The sequence below is a fragment of the Molothrus aeneus genome, chromosome 7 (genome assembly GCF_037042795.1).
Source record: "Molothrus aeneus isolate 106 chromosome 7, BPBGC_Maene_1.0, whole genome shotgun sequence".
Lineage (NCBI taxonomy): Eukaryota > Metazoa > Chordata > Aves > Passeriformes > Icteridae > Molothrus > Molothrus aeneus.
This window is the reverse complement of record NC_089652.1, coordinates 15,625,656-15,647,384: the sequence shown is the minus strand read 5'-3', so window position 1 is coordinate 15,647,384 and position 21,729 is coordinate 15,625,656. Positions and strand designations below refer to the sequence as shown.

The following is a 21,729-nucleotide window of genomic DNA, read 5'->3' as shown; positions in this document are numbered from 1 at the left end:
GGCTTAAGGCATATTGCAAAGAGCAGAATTTCAGAAAGCAAGCTACTCAGACTGCAAAGCCATCTTTTCTTCCCATTAACTACAGATGACCTGAGCTTTGCAGGGTATTTCAGTACACTAGAGAGCACCTTGCACTCCAGTTCTGTATTCTGTTACATCCCAACACAGCCCGAGGAATGCTTTGAGATTTGAGACGACCACAACTGAACCATATGCTCATTTTGAAAATAACAGGAATGCCCCTGAATCTCATAAATTCTCAAACTCAGAGAGCAAATATTCTCAAACCACAATCCCTTGTGATAACCTGAAGAGAAAAAATTGCAAGAGCTGTAAAACATCTGTTATGTTTTATGCAGTAATCCTCATTGCTGTTCAAAATCTTAGGACTTCCAGAGCTAATTAGCTAAAAAGCCTATTCTCCCCAAAAAGGTTATCTTCCACAAGGCCTTTTGCTGCTTTTACACATACTTATCCCCAAGCAACTGCACTCAAGGAAGAAGATAGCCTCTCTAGTAAAACTTAGTGAGGAAATCCAAAAGATGAAAAAAAAAAAATGAATGCAAACAGTGAAGAACAATCAGTTAAGAGAAATAGGTGCTGGTGTGAGTATACTGATCCCTTGTGAGAGTGTGTGCAGTGCAGAGGGAGCACAGGAGGGATGGACAGCTCCCATTAATACAGAAAGAGACAAGTCAGCTCAGTATCATAACACCTACTGGTTTTTGTTAATATTTTTAGGTTTAACCAAGCATCCACTATATAATTCACTGGGAAAAAAAATAAAAAGTAAGACCTTGATAAATGAGTGAAAATGCCTTGTAAACAGGACAGTTTCCTTTCTAAACAAAACAAATTGAAAGCCAAACAACTGGAAAAAAAACCAAAACAAAGAAATTATTATTAATGCGACCAGTGTCATCACTTCTGGTTTATCTTCCACCTTCAGATTTCACACAAGCATATCAATTCCCCATTCACTGGAAAAGGTCTGAGGTACAGAAAACCCATTTGGCAAGACCAAACACCAGAAAAATTTTGCAGCTATAGAGGAATACACTAAAAAAAAAGCAGAAGAAAAACACCGTCCCTCCCCTTAACCAGTCTACTAAGCTGGTGAACTGAAAGGAGTTCAAGATTGAGTAGGAGTAGCAAGATTGCTTCTTTGGAAAAGGAGAAGCAGCATAACCCACTCACAGCAATCTAGTGTGAGCTCTGGACTACACCAAGAGACACCTTTTCCTTGTTTTCAGAGCTGCACTAACCGGGCAGAGGGTGGCTGCATCCACTGGAGAGCACAATGCTGCCACGAGAGGCAGAAGCTTTGAAGAAGCTGCTAAATCCAGGAGCCTGGGCATCTCACCATTGCCTCTCGTTCTGGACCTGCAGAAGCGGTGCTTCATCCATGCCTGCTGCAATCACACAGGTGCATCCCAGTGACTTCAGGGTTTTACACTGGGTTTCATGTTACATTTTGTTCCAATAAGAAAACAGAGGTTCTTGATAGCAAGAGGACTTCTTTGGCATCTCATTTTTATATTTTGTCCAAGGCAGCAATAAAGCAGCAGCAGAGAGTATGGAAATAAAATTATCATCTCCCTCCTCCCATAACTAGTAGTTAGCTGCACTTAAATTGGGATTTGAAGACTTATTGAAACTTCTGAGGGCTCACAGTGCCACCCTTCTCTAACTTTTCCATTTATAGATTTCCCACTCAAGTTTAACAATACAGATCTAATACCAAGCTCATTACCTTTGAAACCCATGAAAAGAGTTCCCAAGTTTGATCAGGAGTCAAAAACAAGATAAAACAAACCTAAGCCTTCACACATGCATGAATATTCTGACAATTCCTCTGAAACAAGAGCATTTCTTGCCTGTAGCTGCAGAAAATACAATCTTGTACCTAACGCTCCTCTGCATATTTTGAAACAGTGTCACCAGGACATGAACATTTTAAGCACACCATCACCGTCCACGGGCTTGCGATGCAAAGCACTTACACTCACCACGCGTAATTAGCTCATCAAGGATGACTACTTCATGTTGGTTAATTCCTCCTTTGCTGAAGAAATTTTACTTTGCCGAAGTCGTCGGGATTTAAAAAACAAGAAGGCCGAGGAGGGCTCATGCAACTACTTCTTTTTAAAAAGTCACTCCGTATGCCAGGAAAGCAGCGCTCGGTCCAGCCCCGGAGCAGGAGCCCCGCACCTTTCCCACGTAACAAAAATCGTTACGCAAATCCCAGGCGCTGCCGAAGCCCCTGACCTATTTAGAGACGCGCTTTATCCTCTCCGCAAACAAGCGATGCTGCGGAGACGCCGCTAAGCCCCCGGCAGCGCGCACCCCGCCCGGGCAAGAGGCACCCCGGGACCCCGCTACCTGCGGCTCCGGCCGCCAAACTTCGCCCCGCGGCGGCCGCGGACCGGGCGGGCTGCCCCGGGGCTCCGGCTGCGCATCCCCGGCTCGCCCCGCGCCGTGACACTGAGCGAGGTCCCCGCCGGGACCCCCGCGCCGCCCCGCTCACCTCGGCAGCAGCCCGCAGGGAAGGAGGGAGCGGCGCGGCACCGGCGGGCGCCGCAGCCCCGCTCCTGCCGGACCGCGGCGAGCGCGGCGCAACTCTGCCGGAGCCCCGCGGTTCTGCCGAGGCCTCCGTTCTTCTGTATATCTGTCTGTCTGTTTATCTGTCTGTGTGTCCGTCCGTCCGTGCCCGGTCCCCGCCCCGCCCGCGGGCTCAGGTGGGGCGGGGGCCGGGGTCGGCACGCGGGCGGAGCCTGCGCGCTCGCGCCGGGGGCGGGGCGGCTCCGCACCTGTGGCGGCGGCCGGGCCCGTGAGGGGAGCGGAGAGGAGAGGAAAGGAGCGGCGGCCGGGCCCGGCATGGGAGCGGAGCCCCGGCGGCTCCGGCTGGGGCGAGCGGGGCTGGAGGCGTTCTCCGGCAGCCCAGCCGGTCTGCGAGCCCAGCGCCGGCCGGGCGCGGTCACCCCCGTGTGCCCGGAGCCGCTGGGACTCGGCGGGCCACAGACAGCACAGCCGCGTCCCGGCGGCGACAGCAGAGAAACAATCCCCGAACACCCAAGCTGGAACAGCTCCTGCTTTCCTTAGTCCTTCAGTTTCTGGTCGTCAGGGGTTGCTTTTCGTTCCCAAATTCACACAAACCTGTAGCCAGCCTCCCAGCCCTCTGGCTTTGCCCGCCTGCCTGTCAGGGCTTCAAATCAACAGCCACTACTCCTCAGCTCTGTTCTGTAAAGTGTAAAACTGTGTCCTTAATACAAACATTACACTTGAAAATATCAGGTTTTGTAAGTACTTAAGAGAAAAATAATAATGATAATGGTGGGAACATCAAAATCAATGCAAGCTTCAGTATAAGAAAATTTGCAGCATTTTAATAATTTGAGTTAGGCTTTTATAGTTTGAGCACTGCTCCTGGAGAACGTGGTTCAAATAGAGGGAATCCTACAGTATTTAATTTGTTATTCTTCTGCAGGAAGGAAAACAAGAACATTTAACACTGGAGAAAAACTTGCTGAACTTTAATTTCAGCTTTTGGAGAAGAGCAGTGATACTTAATACTATTAAGAATTGCATCAGACCTTGTTTACAGTTTTATATTCAGTAAGTTCTTTTAGAACTTAGGACAGGAAATTCTGAGAGTTTGAATTAATCATCCCATAAAAATATGAATATAGCCCTTCTTCTGGTGTTTTACCTACCACAAACTTCTTGCTCAGTAGGAATCTGAACTTTAAAGCAGACCTAAGTGTTTTTGAAAGAGTTACTGGTCTCCTAAAGAGAGAAAGAGCAGCTGAAAATAGGACACTTTTTTTTTCCCCCCCAGAAGTCCCGATTTTGTCTGAATCTGTAGCAGCAGAATAGATGGCACAGTAGGAAAAATCCACTACTGAAACTGAGAATGTTGGACAAGCGGTAGAGGAATTTTGAATCACACATCTACTTCAGCAGCAAACAACAACAACAAAAAAATTACCCAGAAAGGGTTTGGGGTCAGTCAGATTATAAATGGATGAAATTGATTATCTTGAAAAGGTACATATGTGTATGATTGTGCACTAGTAATATCCAAAATTTTTATATTTTATTATCTTTTGCCTATTTTTTAACCCATTTCAACACAAACTTGCACTAAACTAGCATCACGGTCTCCAAAACACATTCAGAAATCTCAAAATAACTCTGACTGGACAAAAACTCAGTGACTTTCTCTTCACAGCTAACCTTCAAGTTGTATTCTAAAGAACTAAGAATATTGCATCCGGGCAATATTATTTTATTTATGTAAGCAGCTGTTGTAGTTGCCACAGAGAAGTTATTCAATCTTTAACAGAAAGGTGGTCTGCAAATGACCATTCACTGTATTTGCTGTTAATATGAAAATATATAAGAACCCCTGTGAATACTGTAACATTCTTCAGAACAAGTACACTTCTGTTCAGTGGCTCACAATCAAAAAAATAAAATATTTCAGTGAATTCTAACCATCAGCTTCCTACAGAGAGATGTAATGGGGGGTGGGGGTGTGACAAGTTTATATGGTTTCAAACACTTGATGCAAAAGTATGTCTTGGGTCTGTTCTCATCAGAAACAGCAAAATTCAACCCACAATTGTACACATCTTTATGATGCGTTTCACAGCTGATTTCCACTGTGCAACTCACCATTCTTGACTTGGGCTCCCTATCAAATCCTGCAGTCTATAAGATTGTATAAGAGTGAAGGGTGGAAAATTTTAAATGCCTAAAGTGGTCTGTATTATCAACATGTCACATTTCACTTCTATAAATGCTGAAAGCACATTAGAAGTTATAAAATTATAGAATAGTTGTAGAATATCAAAACAACTTCAAAAGTGATGTGAGCAACAGACCATTTAGCCTGGGAGATCTTATAAGGAGATAACAGGTCTGTAAATTCAGAGGGACCTATTGGAAAGGAGAGGCTGCTACTGGAAATCTGCATAAAAACCTATAAAACCAGACTGAGGTTGGATCTTACCCTAAGTAAGAATATGCAGAGTATGAAGACATGCTGAGTATGAATTAGAATTGCATTTTATCACTTTTTTCCCAGAACTTTATATTTGGCTCTACCAAACCAAACTTGGATGACTTTTCTAAAATATCTGTCACTGAACCTAGGTTTAATGTGAAACAAGTTTGTTTGTAGATGCATGCAACCCAGCAACAATTCAGGATGCCCCAAGAGCTAAGATGTTGTCACCTTATTGTAAATCTTCCATACCTTCTGGGTGATTTCTCATGGGCAGCTCCTCACAACACAGCCAACAAACTGCAGCTCTCTCCTCACCCAGCTAACCCACTCTTTTGTAGCACTCCTCTTCTTATTGGACACAGCTGTATCCTATTAAGGGCAGGCCTGTTCCTAATCTTTGGTGATTAGTACAGCTGCAACTCCTCAGGTGTGAGACTACCTTCTGCACTATCTTTATTTTCTTACATTCTATCCCTCCACACTGGGAAATATTTTCTACAAAAGGCAACAGTAATATTACATCTGGGTGATATTAAATATCATTTTATGAGGAGAGGTCACCACTGGCAGGCCTTAAGCACTCCTCACATTCATGACTCACCCTGTAAGAGACAGTGCCAGAAATCTTCTCTGTCCTCAGCAAACAAGGAAACTCATGTGTTCTCCACATTAAGCTATTTTTTACATATATGAAAGGCCTACTACTTATTTTGAGGAAGACTTCCTTCTTGTTTGACTGGTGTACCTTTTTTGAGAATTAAGGCTCAGTAATGTTTTACTGTCATCCATTTCAAAAATATCTGCCTCTAATCACCACAGGTGCTTGAGGTATGACTACAGAGTTCTTGTTTGGTTTTTTTGTTGTCTATGCAAAATATGAAAATAGTATCCTAATGCTCCAAATGTTGATTTGCCTTTTTGGTGATCCCATATGGCAAATAATGCAAGAAATAACAACAAAAACAAATACTTTCAAGGTGTGTTACACAAGTATCCCTCTGTGGAAATAAACCAAGCATTTCCAGGACTTCTTTTCAACTGGTTTCTCCAGTAGTAACCCATTAAATGTTAGCTTTGCTGAGCAGTGTTTCAGTAAAAGACACTTCAGAAACTGGGAGGCCAGATCTAGGCACAGAAACTACTGTAGGTACAGTAATTTCAGTATTTCCCCTCCATTAAGTACCAATGCTTTCAATACTTTTTATAATGAGAGATGTTTCTAAGTGATTATCTGGACATATCTTCTTTCCCAGAGTAGTTACCCCAGATTCTCTAAAGTCAGATTGGCTTTAAGCAAATATGGGCAGCCTTCTGTGTTTGCTTGGCACTCTACCCATTCTAAGACAGTAATAGCCTTGTCACCATGTACATGAGAAGAAGGAATCGGAGAGGTGTTTAGTTTTGTGTTGTTTTTTCTTTTTTTTTTTCCTGAAGAGATCCATTCATTTCCATAGTCTTCCAAAGTAAGGCCTAATTTTGAAGCAGAATTTAAATAAAACACAGCTAAAAATCTTACTTTTATGCATGGAAAAAGTATGGTGAAGAAGTGATGACTGAATTAAGACCTTCAGTGCCTGAATCCATGTCCCAGTCCCTTACCAAATGAAGATTTTGGTATTTGCTCATGAACTCTCTTCAAAAGACCTAGTTTGAGTTTTTCCCACTGGTATGCAATTCCTTGTTTGTCACCTGTTCATTTGGGAATTTTGGTTTGTTTTTTTACAATAAAGAGTTGTTTCTGGATCGAGTATTTTTTTTAAGACTTTAGCAACTTTATAGATTCCCTTACTCAATTTGAAATTCACATCTGTATGCATGTCTTGAGTTTTGGTTCCTCTAAGGAAATCTGACATTTTATAACCAGATAACTTATATGCCTGTACATTTTCCAGCTTCCCTGCTACTGCCTCTGGGGAAACAATCCTAGATTTAGCAGATCTCCATCTGCCTCCCCTGTATAAAAAGACAAAGCAACTACTTATCCAACCTGCTACTTGCTAACCACTCTATTTTTTAAGGAGGACAGTGATCTCGGTTTTTATTCTTTTTTTACCTTGCATCTATATTTGATGGAGTTACTTGAGATGCTTTTTGAAATTTGCTATTAACTTCTATTGCTCTTTATTTTTGTCCACACGTTTCAAACTTCCTGGGGTTTTTAAAGTGTGTTTGAGCATCTCACTTGACTTCTTAATGGCTCAAATTTATCCCTTTTTTTAAACTTGTGTCTGCTAGCTATATTTAGAATGCTCAGTACCAGATGGGAAGGGTTGCCTATAAAATTATCTGTATTATTCCAAATTATTTGATAAGTTAGTTCATAAAGTATACATATATAAATATCTGCCAATCATTCGATCTTACATAACTATGCTATTTGTACTGTGTGACAGAGCAGTTCATTCCTGTGATAGTATTTCTATTTCCTGATTGCGTGTTGAGAAAAATTACTTGGACTTAGATTGTAAGCTGTTTGGCACAAGGAATTTTCTTTATTATCTACATCATGCTCAGAGAACCACATCTCTAAGTTGTGATTAGAGTTGTATGTGCACTGTTATCATAATCAACAAATAGATGAACCAGAAACATATATGAATACTTCTTCACAAATTTATTGTCATTTATATGCTCACAGTTATTTTCAAAGATATTTGTGAACATATGTTTGTTTCATACTAAGAAAAAAACATATTGAAAGTTGCAGTCAGCAATAAATATTTCTGTTTTATGAAATTACATTTGTCTGTACTTCATTTCTTTCCCAGCTATGTTAAATGTTTTTATTTTTTGTAGGATATTCTTGCTTTGAGAAACTGAAGCAGAAAAAAAGTGATCTAAAGAAAAACATATGACATCTTTCCAAGCACTAGAAAAGCTGCTAAACCCTTCCTTTCAGTCACAATCTGTTCCAAGACTGAGAGCTCACTGGTACATCAGTGCTATCCTGCCCCCTGAGAATATCAGCTTCACAGATAACATGGAGGACTACTTCTCTGTATAACCAATTTACTGTGAATGCTGGAAACACTGGAGATTTCTTAATTTAGAGGATAAATAATTCAAACAACAGGGGAAATCTTTGCAAAACAGTGTATGATTTTTAAAATTCTAATTCTTTCCAAGGAACAAGATGGTTCTTAAACAGGAAAGAGCAACCATGTAAAGAAAGTACGTCAGTAACACAGGACTTAAGTTGAAAACTGGCAGAGGGAACATCTGAAAACCTCCTGGTAAAGTACCCATGTAGGCTAGCCAGATGGCATGCTATTTGTTTTCACTACTTCATTTAACATAGAAACAAACTGTTCTTCAGCTGAAAAACAAAACCAATTAGAATATTTCCTTTCCTCACTGCTCCTAAACATGAGTCCATTAAAAATCACCAGGGGTTTCAAGATAAGAACTATGCAGTATCTCTTTAAAGTACAGGTGAAAGATCAGTCACCTCCTGAGTTCCCATCTGTTTTATAAAATGATACTGCATGGCAGTATTATATATATATAAAATATCCTGCACAGCATAGGAGATGAGGAATTGTGAGAAGGGTAGTACAAGACATTTGAGCTAATGCATTTGTTATTTTGGTGTCGCCGAATAAAAAGCAAGGATACTTACATATTGAAAAATTTTATATTTATATAAAAATGGTGCAACAAACTACAATTCCAAGAAATTCAGATTTGAAAAGATAATTTTTTTTGGCTAAGGGCAGCCTCTTCTCCCTCAGATTTGCCACTTCAAGGACAGACAAGAAGCCAAGCATATGCAGCATAATTTTGGCAGTTTTCCCCTGATGGAAAACTATGAAATACAAAATCCAGTATAAGTGCTAGTGGTTTAGATCACATGGAAACTAGTCATCTTCTATCTTGGGCTGTGGATTGAAAAAGGTACCAAGGATAACTATAATCTTTTATTCTTTTTATAGCCAAAGCTTACCTTGTAAAAGTTAGTGTGGAGTCAAACAAAAAGGGTGGTGGTGGAAGGCACTTTACAACTTCAAGACCTTCTCTGAACAACAAGAATCAAACAAAGCATTACAAAAATGCATTGTGGCCTTGATTGCAAGCACTTGAATTAATGCTATTCAGTATGAAATCTCAATGCATCATCCAGAATTATTAAATAAATAATAGCCCTTGTAATTGGTCCCCAAGGGGAATTACCCTTGTGAAAGCAAGAAGAGGATTTGGCTCAAACTGCAGCTCTGTCTTAAACAAGACCAGGGCGAGTTTGACAAGCCAGGTGACACGAGCTATCTGTTCCACTGAGCTGGTACAGCATGACATGAAACCAGCCTGGAAGCAGACACTTCTGTTAGATCCTTTATGCTGGTATTGCGGCATATTTCACTGTAGGAGGGCAGCACAAGAGCATTTATTGGAAAGGATAAATGTATACATGTCAGCTCTACACTAAACTTGTACTAGCAATACCTGTGTTATTGGACAATGTGGGCCAGTTATGGAAATTTATAAGTGACTACAGTTTTATTTGTTTGATGTTTTTTCCTCCACCAGCAGAGAGACAGCATTCCCTCCCATATGGAAACATTTCCTTTTCCATACTAAAACTTTTTCCCCCTTTTCTGTCAAAAGATAACTCAGAAAAATACATGACAAAATGCAAATCAACTGAAATAGTTACAAAACTTGAATGGAGATCTGTTGTAAGACTATTTAAAGGACAAGTTGCAGCTGTGCTTAATTTCAGCAGAAATGTGAGAAATTGCATCAATAGGGTGGATGCCTCTTGACACACTGGATGAGTCACAGAAATCAGTCTACAGGCACAGTAATTGGACACCTTCTAGAGCAGGCTTGTGCCACTGGAACAGCACAGGAGGAGAAACAAACAGAACACAAGATTTAGATCATTCTGGTTTCTTACTTTCAGTGGAGTTTTATGCCTGCATACACATATACATTTGAGCTGCAGGAAGTTACTTCTGCTTAACTAGTAGGAGGGATGGATATATCATGTGGATATACCATTTTTTAAATACACAGGGATTTCATGCATAGTGTTGAAATTGAGTAAAATTGGTAAAAGAGTAATATTGTGATTACTAAATTGTAGTTGGCAGGTAACACAGTAAAGTAACTTTGGGAAACTCAAGTTCACCAACTTGACTGCTTTTTTTTTTAACTTGACTCATTTTAAAGATTAATTTTAATATGCAGCACTGTAATTTATATATTTTATATATTTTAAATACCCAGCACAATGTATAATTAAATAGCTGCTTATTAAATATACAGCTCCTCAGCCTTAAAAAATTACAGCCCTACAATAACCGTATTTGCCACTGAAACACACAACAATTTAAAAATATTTATTCTTTCCTTATATTATTTGGATGGTTAGTCTACATTAAGATTTGAGGAGAGGAATAATATAAATTATATAAAAACTTATTTTCTACGTCTGATTTTCTTAGGGTTTATAACTCAACTGAAAAAAGTTGGGTTTTTTCCCTAGTACATTTTCATTCATTAGTTTACTCTCCATTCTCTCAAAAAAGACAGCAATAGATAGAGCTTAATTATATACTAAATAGATCAAAAGCTGCCTCCATATGATTGCACAGTCCTAGAAAAAGAACAGCCACTAAAATAGTATCCTGAAAGCAAAATTGCATCTGGTGTAACCACAGAGAAGCAAATCAAACCTCATGTGCAATGTAAAAAGTGCACTACTACCATGAGATCTGCCTTCTTGCTCTGAGGAGGTTTAGCACATACTGAAAAAGAGTAGCTTCAGCAATGGCAAAAGAAAGAGCAGAACAGGAAGATCTCAGAAGAGAATTGCTTAGGCTACAGTTGCAAAAAAACATCTGCACCTAGCCTTATACTGGTGGGTTTGTTAGCACACCAAGCTCCTCAGAGAGCAGAGGGAAGGTGGCTCTGCGAAACCTTTCCAAAGGCTGCGGGAGATGGGACTGAGCCACCCTTGAGGGCAGAATCTCTGCAGGGCAGGCAGGCCTGAGGCACTGCTTTATAACAGTGCCAGGCTCTGTGCTCCTCAGAACTAGTGAAAAATACATTGGGAGGCCTCTGCTGGCTGCAGAATGAGTTTGTCTCCTGGGTGTTGTACGAATGGCAGGCTGAAAGGAAATACAGCAGCAGTCCCATGGATAACAATAAGGCAGAGGGATCTCTGAGGCCTGTTCAAGGTATAGTATAGGTTTGGGAGGATGTGCAGATTTTGGTAGTATATTTGCTGCCTGTGCCAAAAGGGAGAAGGAAGTTCCCCTTGAGCTCCTACCATGCCCATTTGATGGAAGCTCCAAGGGGAACACTAATGAATACTCTGCACTCCACACAGATAAGAGAATGCTTTAGTGTGCAGATGCACATTTATCTACACAACAACAAATCCACTTTATATATTAGGGAGGTTTTATCAAATTTGGTCTGCTCTGTAATTATGTTGAGAAATGAATTGGGTTGAATTTAAATGAGTTAAGGTAATGAGCTATTAACCTAGAGGATCTTTACCAAATGATTCGTGTGCATTCAATCTTTCCCTCTTCCCTCCAACTCCATTGTAAAGGTAAAATGAAAGACTAAGTTGATCAGGACATCAGCAGCATCAGCTATAGCAACATTCAGCAGAAATGAAAAACAACATTCCTTATACTAAACTATGCAGGTATATTAAAGCAGTAGGATTTTTTTTATTATTATTTTTTTCTTTTTACATTTGCACAGTGTACATGTACGGGCAAATAGGAAAGAATGGAAAGAATCAAGACAATGGGTAGTCTCACTTTTTTATAACAAGAAATCCCTGCTGGAAAGAACCACAGAAACAAATGAATTAATTCTGGGTTCAGAAAGAGAGGAAGACTAAATGATGCACTGCCCAGATCTCCACCTACACGAAGTCCCTATCTCTCACAATTTTTAACTCATTAGGGGCAAATTTTCTTTGAAGAAAACACACAGAAAATCACCTGTTTTGAAAATATGTGGGAATCTGGCAACTGCATGGCACAGACAGGTTGCTGTGTCTCCACAAAGGATATGAGGCATGACAAGAGTGTCTCCTCCGCCAGCCATCATCCTACAAAACCATACAGGCTCCAGCAATTCCCTCTGGAGCTTAAAACCCTCAAGACAGCAACCATAGTGGGGAGATGGGCTCTCCCTAAGAACTTGCATTCATTCTTTCTTCGCAGTAGCATGAGGGACTCTAAAGGAGCAAGAAAAAAATTTTCATGAGAACTCTGCAGCTTTGTCACGCACTGCTTTCAGTTCTGAGCAGAGAAGGGATCAAAGGCTCTGCAGAACAGATTGGGGAGACAAAGCCAACCCTGGCTGTCCGGCTCTAAGCTCCTCTGGCATTGACTGTGCTCAAAAAGCGTCCACGTAACCCAAAGAGAGCTCGTTTCATGCAGCCTTGTCTCAGCAAGGAAACCAACCAGGAGAGTGTTCTCTGTGCCTGTACGGAGCCTGTGCCAGCCCCCCGGGGGTCCCTGCGTGCTCTCCGCAGGGCTGCCCCAGGTAGGAGCTGGGCAGGATGCTCGGCTCCAGCTCCGGCTTTTTCTGGCCCTTCTTCCCAGCAGCAGCTTCCCCCGGCTGCAGCTCGGTCCCCCGGCCCTGCCCTGGCTCGCATCGGCCAGAGGGCGCACGGAGGGGCTGCTCCAGCGCTCACGGCAGGAGGCAGGGCAGGCCAAGGAGCCCTGCCGTGCTCTCCTGCCTTTGTGCGTGTGACATCCTCCCCGTGTCTTGGCGCCCGGGGTAACACATGGACTGATAAATCCACCGGGAGTGATGCTGTCTTCACACTTCCTCCTGCTTTTGTCACCTGCCACAGCAAGTCGGGGACACTGCAGCTCTGTAACGTCTATCCATGATTGAACTAAGCAGTTCAAGAGATTACGATCGTTTTTAATAAGTAAAATATTTTCTTTCACTGGGTTTTTTTGGTCCTTGGCATGAAACAAATTAAACTCAAGCTGTTCCTCAAGTAATTTCAAATGAAGCTGCTCAACCACCTGGACTCACAACATTTTTCACACTCATTCTCTTTATCTTACTCATTTCCTCTCCATTTAAATACATTTTAAAATGTATTTGAACTAAAGTCCTTGAATTATCCTTTTGGAAAGATTTTCATCTTTTCTTTGGCAATTTAATCCTTTAATTCAAGTAGTCAGTTGTATATCAAAAGTCTTTAGGGAAATGATTGACCTAATTTTTAGATATGTGATAGATATTCAGTCAAAAGTAAAAGTATTAACTTAAATGCAATTAAAATTATAGGAATCTACTTGGAATAATCTGATTTGTCTGGACTTTCAAAAAGCCTGTAATAAGTCCTACATAAGAAGCTATTAAAAAAGCAGCCAGTTGTGAGGTAAGAGATCAGTGATTTGGGACGTGGTGCTAGACAGCTTACACAGACATGGTCAATATTCTGTGTGGAAAAAGGTTAGCACTGAAACAGTCCCAAACCCATGCTCTAGCACTGTATAGTGCAGCGAGCTGCCACTCAGCTTACTTGAAACAAAAGTGAACAGAAAAGGAAAGAACTTGAATTAATTGAAAGTACAAAACATTGACAGCTGAAAGTCTCTGTTGAAAAGAACAAGGAATGGACACTAGAAGAAATCTTGTGAATTATTCATACAAGTTTGGTGTACAATTTGTAGAAGAAAGATCAGAGCATCACTGTGGACAGCTCAGTGGCTGTCAAGAAGCAAGCATTATTTGGAACAGACTGTTCCAAAGCATAAGGAAAAGCAAAAAAACAACCCAACAAACACAAAACAGAAAATACAATGACATTTTGAAAATTAGTGGTATGGTCCCATCAACAGGAATGCTGTGTTTGATGGCCCCAGAGAACAGTTTAGAATCACAGAGAAAAGTGTGAGAGAGAAAGGAGAGGCAATAAATATGATTATAGGCTGTGAAGGCTTTTCTTCTGAAGTGAAATGCTAAAGAAGTGTTTACAGAAGAGATGAATAGAAAAGCCCTTAGCCCTGAACACAGGCAATAATGAATATTATATGGAAGAGAAAATGAGCACTTCTATCTTTTAACAGGAAAAAACATTCAATGAAAATGAAAACAATACATTTAAAACATATTACAGCCTTTTTTCTTTCTGACAATTTCACAAGAATAGTTTACAAGGTTTGTGGAATCTTCTTCTGAAACGCTGATTGATAAGAAACTAAGTATTTCACATGCAATTCAGAACAATCAGGGGGAGCAGAAAGCTTATTAAGAAAATAAGAGGGGCCCTCCAGAGATGAGTTTCTCTATTCCCCCTTTAAATTATGATTATGAAAGGAGACTATAATGGTCTTCCATGAAAAAGAGACTGGACTTATTAGGAACAGAGAATAAAATAAGACTAACTGCAAGCCAACAGTAGGGTTAAAGTGCAAATTGAAGCTCTCACTCAAAACGAAGTTTCACAGGCTGATGACAACTGCCATGCAACTAACCTCGAAGCTCACTCTCCCTTGACTAATGCATGATATACAGATCATAAAAACAATGACTCTTCATGCTGTATTTTCTTTATAAACCACAGTGAAACTGCAATTAAGGAAATGAAGCCTTCCTATAAATACTGTGAAACAAAGAAAGCCTTTGATTCTATGTGCAACCAAAATGAGGCAGACCTCGAGTTTAGGGTAGAAATCCTATGCACTAAATCCAGATTTGCTCTTTAGCACAGTGGTAATCAGAGGCACACAGACCACAGGATGCTCCACCCATCTTCCTGGCATCCCGAGGCAGAGCCTCATCTCGACATGCACAGTGCTCTAGTGAAGCTTCAGTTTCACTGACTCCTGGAAAGTAGAACTGCAGGTGTATAAAACCTCAGAATGTGACACCAAAATACAACACTAGCAATGCTAGTTTTTTCAGTCCCACCTTTTGAAGTGCCTGTCACGAGGTACTATCAAAATCTAGATATTTTTCCTCTTTGGTGGCACTATATTACACCATGTATCAGCAGAGAACCTCAGTTAATTTACCACACACCATTTTTTCTCCCAGTCAGATTTCACATCATCAAGACTATGAATATTTTACACTGTTAACAGGGTATAGAGGAAAAATAGTGTTTGTGAGCTATTCAGATAGCATGGTGATAAAGCTCATTACAGAGTAAAAATAGCTGAAATTTATTCCAATGAACTATATTAATTCACAAATACAACTAATTTTAAACCCTTGCGTAACAAGAGAATGAAAATAGAAGACTGCTTGCAAGTGTGTGTGCTTATACATATGAGGAAAACTGAAATATACTTCTCCAGCACATCTGCACCCCTGTAAATAGAGAGCTAAAAATGAAGTGGGAGGGAAGAATTTCTTTGCAAAATAAAACAAACAAACCAACCCCGCATGCATGGGGATGGACCTAGCCTGAGGTTCCTTCCTCAAAGGACATGTCCTTCCCTGGCATGGCTGTAGCAAGGGGTCCATACTCACAGTTTCTCCTCACAGCCATAATCAGCAAATGCACACAATCCACAGAAAATGATGGGCTGCAGAGCACTTGTGGATGACATCTCAAAGAATTCCTGGTTCAAACAAGTACAGAGATCAAAACAGCCTGATGCACTGTCTCTCTTTTACAAAGAAGGCTAACTAAGTTTTTTTTCTGTGCAGACAAGAGAGGACAGGAAGGAATAGAGTTGCAAAGGGGTTTTATTTTTCCCAAATCTGTATTTTCAGTTTCTCATTTCAATCACTGATTGAGTAAGTCACTTAGCTTCAATTTTTTCTTAAGCACTTTCATGTCCCATTTCTGGTGACTCATAATGAAGTGTATGGCAGAGCTGACCTTGTGAATCTAATCAAAGAACCAGAGCCTATGGAACAGAAATCCAACTTCAGGGCCTGAACAAAGGAAACATATTCATTAAAAGAGTGCCTTCCATTCCAGGTAGTCATCACTTAAGTCTTCCTTCCTCATGAGAAGCCACAAAGGCTGTCTGCACCTCCAGCAGTCTGGGGGTATTAGATTAATATGATCTAATACACCAACTTTTCAATTGCCTATTTCAACCCAAAAATTAACAGAACTTTCTATCCACCATAAATCTCCCCTGAGACCTGTGAACTCAGCTTAACAAACAGACAGGACCACGAGAAGGCCACCTGAACCCTATCAGTTACTTAGCCCCCTTCTCAAGATGTACATACAGACACCAGAATTGGGACATGAAACGCCATTTTTAAAAGGGAACGGAAAGATGTGACCATCTTTTCTTTTAGGAGGAACACCTGGGGGATGGGAAGGGGAGGACAGTTTAAAAGAGATGTGTTGTCATGCATTTCTGTGAAGAAGGGTGTTTAAAGCTCCTAGCAGTCAGGAGTGGTGGTGTGAGAGGGAGGAGGGCATTCTCACTAGGACTGAAACAGCAGAGCACAAGATTGCTGTCAGCTACCTAACTGCCAGTGGAATCTTTCATCCTTCAACAATGCTGGACTGCACTATTTTTTCCAGTTTCTTCTAATTTATCAAACGAAAAACTGGGACACATCACGATTTCCCATAAAGACATTCACTTATAAATGAAAACCAGGTAGAGGATGAAGGAGGAAAGTATTTGCAAAAGAACTTTGGTGTAATGAAGTTATTCCCTCTGGGCTCTCTCTATAGCCAACCAAGAGAGGCTCTTTCAGTTCATTGTATGCTGAGGGGTTCTCTGTTTATGACCCCCTAAAGCAGCCATGGCAGATGAGACACAGGGTTCAAGCAGCCATTGTGGATCCTCAGTGTGCAGGAACAGCTGCCCAGACCTCCTGCTTATCTTACTTGAGATGTTAGTAGAGCAACAATCAGCAAAATGCACAGCAGCAGGGTAACACAGCAGCTCTGCACTTTGCAGTGCTGGGAAAGGCAGGGCACAGTAGGATGCACCTCTCTTGTAAGAGCCTTGCCCAGGTGGAAGTGATGGATAAACTGGCTGAGCGGTGCACAGCTCTCTCCATAAACTGCTGCAGGAGTGTTTATGGTCAAAAGACTAAAATACCAACTCTTGGCATTCCCTACAGGCACACAGAGGACTATGGGATTCAATTCTCTGCTGGATGTCGATCCCTCTTTACTTTTTCTGCTCTTACTTAATACCACTGTGGCTCCTCTGAAGGCACATTAGCAGACACAAAACCTCTTTATCCAAATGCAGAAACCTGTAAAACTCTATAGATGCTTCTTCCTAACAAGGGCAGGACAAAAAGAAGGCAATCAGAAAGGAATGTTAACAAAGGGATGACTGATTAACCTCTTAAAATTTGCAATTGTTCTGTAACTCATTATTCTGGGTAAGGAGAAGGCAAGCAGCAGCTTGGTCTTGACTGTAGGTGTGACACACACTGTTCCTTCAGCCAAACTGTCCTTTAAAGATTATTTTTTGATGCATTATGCAAGTCATATATAGTAAATTTTTAATGTATTTGTGACATTATACTTTTCTAAATGGCTAACACTGCATGTGATAATAAAGTCCAAAAGGGACAGGGAAAAAAATGAAAAAAGGTTTAAGTAAAGCAGGAGAAAATGAAGAAAATCCTAATGAGAGTACTGAGCAAAACAAATACAGGCAATACAGTAGCAGCATGACTAAGTGATTACATCAAACATCTTACTCCTCTCCCTTTAAAATCAATTACTATTTATCCAATTACCTTAAGTATTATTCCAGGGCAAAAAAAAAGGTGCTGAAAAGTTTCAGTCTTTATAGGATGGCATATTCATAGGCTCTTGAAAATACAAGGAATCTTCAAGTTATACCAAATTTTAGGTAAGGTGGTAACAAAGGAAATCTTACATAGCTTTTCATGATAGAAAAAACCCAGAATGTGAAATTTCACAAGAGATTTGTGAAAAGAGCATAAAGTGCCTCAAAAGCAATAGGTAAGGCAATTGGCAAAGGGATTGCCAATTTTCAAGAGAGAGTGATTTGGTTAAGAACAATTTGGTCAAGATTTTCGTTAAGTAATTAAGGAGCAATACCAGTCACCAAGTGAAAACCAATCAGCATTGCACCCAGACACCTGTGCCAGCAGCCCTGGCAAGAACAGCTCTGACTTCACTTCTTACCTGTCATGGGCACCCTGACACTGGAAACAAATTTTCTCATGGAGCTTTACATCCTCTTACACATCCTTGCTCTTTCCTTCACCATCTTAAGGAATGTTGCACCTTATTTTCTCCCTCAGGAAAGATTTTGGTGCCACCTTTATTTCACAAAATAATGGGAAAAAATACTAAAAACAGACATAGCTTGAACAGTCAAAAGGTGGCAGTTAATTTTCTTAATGGACTTGTCTGTTTGATGGCCTAACAAACCATTTATGGGCCAACAATACCAAGGCTTTAAGCTGCATCCTCTTGCCCCCCTTTTTTTTTGAAGTTTAAGGAAAATGCTGGATGACATTCATGAGTAGACAAGAAAATCCCTAACTAGTCTCAGCCAAATTATAGACTTGAGGAAAACCTAAAAAAGAGCAGAACATCTCTGAACTGACCTAAAGATTTTCCAGTTTATAAAGTTCTATTTTGCTCCTGCCTCTTTTAACCTATAATTCATTTTTTGCCTAGTTTTAATAAAAATACCCCCTTATAGTCTGCATTTTGATTTCACAGTTTCTTAAAAACATAATTTGACAAATTTAAAACACCTTTAAAAATATAGTTAATCTTACTGAAAATAAATTGAAGGACAGGTCTCCCTACTCTCTGCATGTTATTAGAGTAACTGGAGTAAATTCTCTGCTCACATAATAATAGACTCCTGCTCTTTTAGATTGTCTGAGATAATTAGCCTTATGCTTTCCTCAGCAGTGAAAGACAATTCAAAGTAGTTTAAGAATGATGAATGAGGATAAGCTACTGGTTTATATTCATAAAACTGTACCAATGTAATAGCAGGCAGGCATTTAAATTGCTACTGGAGATTAAAACACCCATCCTAGCTCACGTATTTTTTGGGAGTCTGATATATACTAAGCTATTTTAGAGTACACCCTGCATTTGAGTTATGCTACTAGATCCTCAAGTAAATTAGAGAGCACCATGCTCCTAGATTAAAATACTGTACTAGCAACATCTAGTTAGTACTACCAGTATAATTCAAAAACTGAACTCAGATTTCAGTGTGTAAGTGATCTGTCTATAAAATTCATTAAACATAACACAAGCAGAAAAACATTATTGTAGTCATGCCTCCATTCCTACGCAGACCTGGAGATGAACTACTATCTATCTGCTATCTGAACAGTGCAATGTTGCTTAAACGGCAACTAAAAAAGTGCTTTAGAAAGCATCATCTGTTGAAGGTAATTTAGATATATTTTAAATAAAGTTTTTTTTCCAAAATTTATCTACTTTCATACTGTGAGGTTGTATTTTGATGATTTATGTAACAATGTGGCATGAACAGTGGAAGTCTTTCTTCTCCCCCAAAAAAACATGCTTTAGCTTTCAGCATATGAACAGCCACACTTGGAGACCTTGCTCTAAATATAGTTAGAGAGCAGAATTACAGTTCTTACCAATACCACAAATGCTTCAGTCAAGATTTATTCCTCCACCAACAGGAATTTGCTGGGTGCGTCAGCAGCTCATCTCTTTAACACCTCACACCACCACTGTGAGGAAATTCAGGAACTCAGCCAGGCACTCCTAGAAAAGGGATGCAGCCTCTCTTGCTGTATCTATGGACGTGGATGTTACAACCACGTTTGAAAGCTAAAATTTTAGCATGCGATATCAGAACAGGTCATCAAAAATGCCTTCCCACAAACCTCTGATGCACAGTCAAGTCTGCAAGGTTCCTCTTCCACTCACCCCAAGCCAAGGCCAAAGTGTTTCAACCTTGGTTTTAAGTACCAAGAATTAAGAACTGAGCAAAACAGTGAAGAAAATCACAGGACCTCCACTTCTTGAAGTTTTTCAGTCAAAACTGCTGTTCCAATCACAACCTAGAGCTCCAGTATTAATTACAGGCAAGAGGCACAAGTCACTCCTTTACAGTGCAGGGTCTACAATCAGCGGTTACTGCTGAGGAAAGCAAGACCAGACCACCCAGTGTCACTTAGCTCTTCAGCAACTGAGAACTCACCACCCCAGAAACTCCTGTGGCACTGTGCATCTCCTGAAATACCCTCATTTTGAATACTACAAAATATTTTTACTTCTTTCCCTGGTAAAATATACAGTAAAATAAAGGGCAGGAGGACAAGTCTATAGAGCAGACTGGCATAAGGTGAGCCTGCAGGTGAATTTTAACTTCTAGAAAAGAAAAATGGCAAATATACAGGTTTAGGTCTATAAAATTACACACAAGTTGGCAAGGAAAACACATCACAAGAGTAGCATTTTCAAGTGATCAAGCAGAGGCTATAAAAGAATCATGCTTTTACAGATGCTCTATAGTAAAATGCTGGACTGCTGGCACAGGATGCTGCAGAATACATGTTACATGTTTTCACATGTATTGTTTCAATTCATTTCTGTTTATTAAAGGTGTCATTAACAAACTTTTTAACTAGATTAGAATATTTTAAATGTTATGGTTAATAAAATATAGGCTACTAAACCCATAACATATTAAGGGAAGTATTACTGTAGATATGTTAAGTAAGCTTGTGCAATTAAACCATTACGGAGTATAGATTCTTTAAAATAATGTGCATACAGAGCTATTAAAGAAGCGTAAGATTTAGCAGAATTCTCTTTAGAAAACATTCTTTTAAATTAAGTTTTTGTGGATTTAATACGCTGCCAAAATGCACACATCATGTTGAAAATGAGATGTGCATTGGGCAAAAAGCCAACAGTTTAAACATGTAACACATGATGCCAAAGTATTTTTAGCTGTGTGCCTTAACAAGATAGAAATCTTTTTTTTTTCTGCAATACAGATTTATTTTCTATGAAAATGTTTTTGACTGAAAACATTTTTTACATGTAAGGTTGCAGAAATAAATTCTGTAAAATACAGAAAAAAATTACACATTTTTCTTAGAAAAATGCTGTGACAAGATTTAGGCAAAATTGATCTATTTCCTTAGGAATGGTTCTATTTTCTGTTATAAAACAGCTCAAATGTATTTCTTATGCTTTATACAGGAAATATGATTTACATATGAAATGTGAAAATTCTCTTTTGTCCAGCAATTGTGTTCATTTCACAAATAAAAAAGTCATACAGCAACAATAACTGCATAATTGCATCTACCACCTCTTTCCTATTGACCATGCCCCCACACAATTTCCTATTTCAATCCTGAAGATTGAAAAAATCTGCAAATTTTTCTGTAACTTACTATTGAGAATTAGTCTTAATCAGATGAAATCAAGACAGATTGTACCCCATGACCCCAGACAAAACATTTTTATATCATAAAGTGGTGCAGTAACCGAGGGTTGTTTTTCTGAACTCTGCTTCCAAAAAACTTGAGCACTTCAAAACACCTAAAAAGATTAGAAACATCTCCTGTTTTGCTTTCTAGTTTTTTATATACTGGAAAAGAGGTTCCTTAAATGTTCCAGCTGTAGGTATAGAGTTGAAGACTAAGACTTGGAAATCAAAGTCACAACTGAAAAAATAAAAACCAAACCAACCCTTTTTCCAAAAAGATCCCAAGTGAAACTAGCTCAGGATGTCAAATATTAAAAAACATTGTGAAAAGTCACAGAACAAGCTGACACACTTTCACATGTGACA

General features: G+C 39.9%; 1 protein-coding gene across 1 annotated transcript in view; it reads right to left on the bottom strand.

Annotated features, from left to right (window-relative positions):
• ZNF385B (zinc finger protein 385B) overlaps nt 1-2,096 on the bottom strand; it is a 148,710-nt gene extending 146,614 nt beyond the window's left edge. The window contains exon 1 of the mRNA XM_066553364.1: nt 2,010-2,096. The gene's annotated coding sequence lies outside the window, so the exon portion shown is untranslated. The remainder of the gene's footprint in view (nt 1-2,009) is intronic.
• Between the last annotated feature and the right edge of the window lie 19,633 nt (nt 2,097-21,729).